The 2,358-nt window shown below is 43.8% G+C and overlaps 1 protein-coding gene across 2 annotated transcripts in view; it reads right to left on the minus strand.

Annotated features, from left to right (window-relative positions):
• The window catches only part of ANAPC16 (anaphase promoting complex subunit 16), a 20,991-nt gene that overhangs the window by 2,810 nt on the left and 15,823 nt on the right, over window positions 1–2,358 (minus strand). The window lies entirely within an intron of this gene.

Genomic DNA, 2,358 nt, shown 5'->3' on the forward strand with positions numbered 1-2,358 from the left:
GAGTCTCCCGCCTCTGCCTCCCAAGTAGCTGGGACCACAGGCGCCCGCCACAACGCCCAGCTATTTTTTGGTTGTAGCCGTCATTGTTGTTTTGGCGGGTCCGGGTTGGGGATTCGAACCCGCCACCTTAGGTGTATGTGGCTGGCACCTTAGCCGGTTGAGCTATAGGCGCCGAGCCCTGACAGTTTCTTAATGTTCTCCTATTCTGTATGTCAGGTAAACACTGGCTGCTGCTGACACATTTGGTCATGTGGCTCCTGTACTATCAAAATACAAAGGTACACTCAAATTTCAAATCATTCTCAGTCTAAAAAACAAACCTGAGGGAAAAATACTTGTTGATTTTTAATATATCAAATTACATCACCATTACTATCACAAAATACTGCTGGGAAATTTTATTCTATAAACGTAAATTACAACCTTGATTTTCCAAGTGAACCAAAACACTGTGATTTGGATGACGATAAGAGTATGGTGCAAGTTCAGAACCTAGCATTGTACTGGTGCCAAGAACTGCCAACAAGAAGTAGCCAACTTGGTCACTATAGCATTTGAAAGATGATTGTGAAACACAAGCTGGCTGTGTTATCGCTTGTCAGGCTAGGGCAATACAGTACAACATATCCCCCTCAAATAGCTCATGTAAGAAAATTTTGATTTTTAAAAGGATAGCAGAAACCATTTGGGACAAGTACCTTACTGCAAAAATTCTAAAACAAATGGAGAGAACATAGCTATCTTATTTTTAGGCAGCAGTTCATGCCTCCCCTACTACCCATCAATCATGGGTTGGTATGGTAGCCAGGTATTAAGTGACAAGGAGATAAGACTAAAACCTTCTGGCATCGTGCTGAGTTTCGCACAAAGCAGACCTTATTTCAGAAGTCATGGTCACCAGTAAGAAAAACTACAGATATTGTATCCAAATGGGTTCTGACATAACCTTCAAAGTGATTCTTCCCCCAACCAAAAATAAAAATTAAAATTAAAAAAAGTCTAAGTCTTGGGACATAAACTTTTAGAGAGAATTACAGTCTGTAAATTTAAACCTCTTTTCTACATATTGTGTAATACATGGGATATGATTCTATCCCCTCCACCCCCACTCATTTCTCTGGCTCAATGTAAGTCATTTGTGAGAGCTGCTAATCAACTAAACTAAACAAATAAATATTTTCATTTTCTTTCTTTTTGAGACAGAGCCTCAAGCTATCCCCCTGGGTAGAGTGCCGTGGCATCACAGCTCACAATAACCTCCAACTCCTGGGCTTAAGCGAGTCTCCTGTCTCTGCCCCCCAAGTAGCTGGGACCACAGGTGCCCGCCGCCACACTGGCTATTTTTTGGTTGCAGCCATCATTGTTGTTTGGCGGGCTCGGGCTGGACTCGAACCCACCACCTTAGGTGTATGTGGCTGGCGCCTTAGCCACTTGAGCCACAGGTACTGAGCCATTTTCTTTATTTTTTGAGGCAGAATCTTACTCTGTTCCCCAGGTAGAGTGCCATGAAGTCATCATAGCTCCTAACAACCTCAAATTCTTGGGCTCAAGCAATCCTCTTGGCTCAGTCTGCCCAGGTGGGTGCCTGTAGTTTTTCTATTTTCAGTAGAGACAAGATCTCACTTTGCTGAGGCTGGTCTGGAAGTCCTGAGCTCTGGCAATCCACCTGCCTCGGCCTCCCAGAGTGCTAGGACTAAAGGTGTGAGCCACTGTGTCCAGCCACTCCAGTTAGTTTTTCTATTATTACTAGAGATGGGGTCTCGAACTCCTGTGCTCAAGCAATCCACCTGCCTTGGCCTCTCAGAGTGTTAAGGTTATAAGTGTGAGCCACCATGCCTGGCCAGTATTTTCATTTTCAATTAATTGAATATTATACTTACTGCTCAGTTTAAAGATCTAGGTAAGTTAATGACATCACTGAGTTTTCTGCTTGTTTGTTTGCTTTGTTTTAGATAAGAGGAATGGTCAGCAAATAACTATGAAGTCCACTATAAGAGGGACTGTTGTGAAAATTTGATACCAATGATGCAATGTATTACAGCTCTTCTGTGTAAATGACAAGCCAGCATTCATTATCCCATTCATACAGTTAGTTAAAAAGTCCAATTCTTTTTTTTTTGCAGTTTTTAGCCAGGGCTGGGTTTGAATCCACCACCTCTGACATATGGGGCCCATGCCCTACTCCTTTGAGCCACAGGCGCTGCCCAAAAGTTTTATGTGTATTTTAGAAAGAGCAGGCTCGGCGCCTATAGGTCAACCGGCTAAGGCACCAGCCACGTACACCTAAGGTGGCGGGTTCGAATCCCCAGCCCGGACCCGCCAAACAACAACGACGGCTGCAACCAAAAAATAGCCGGG

This window comes from Otolemur garnettii, unplaced genomic scaffold, assembly GCF_000181295.1.
Source record: "Otolemur garnettii isolate 467f Iridium unplaced genomic scaffold, OtoGar3 scaffold00008, whole genome shotgun sequence".
NCBI classification, from domain to species: domain Eukaryota; kingdom Metazoa; phylum Chordata; class Mammalia; order Primates; family Galagidae; genus Otolemur; species Otolemur garnettii.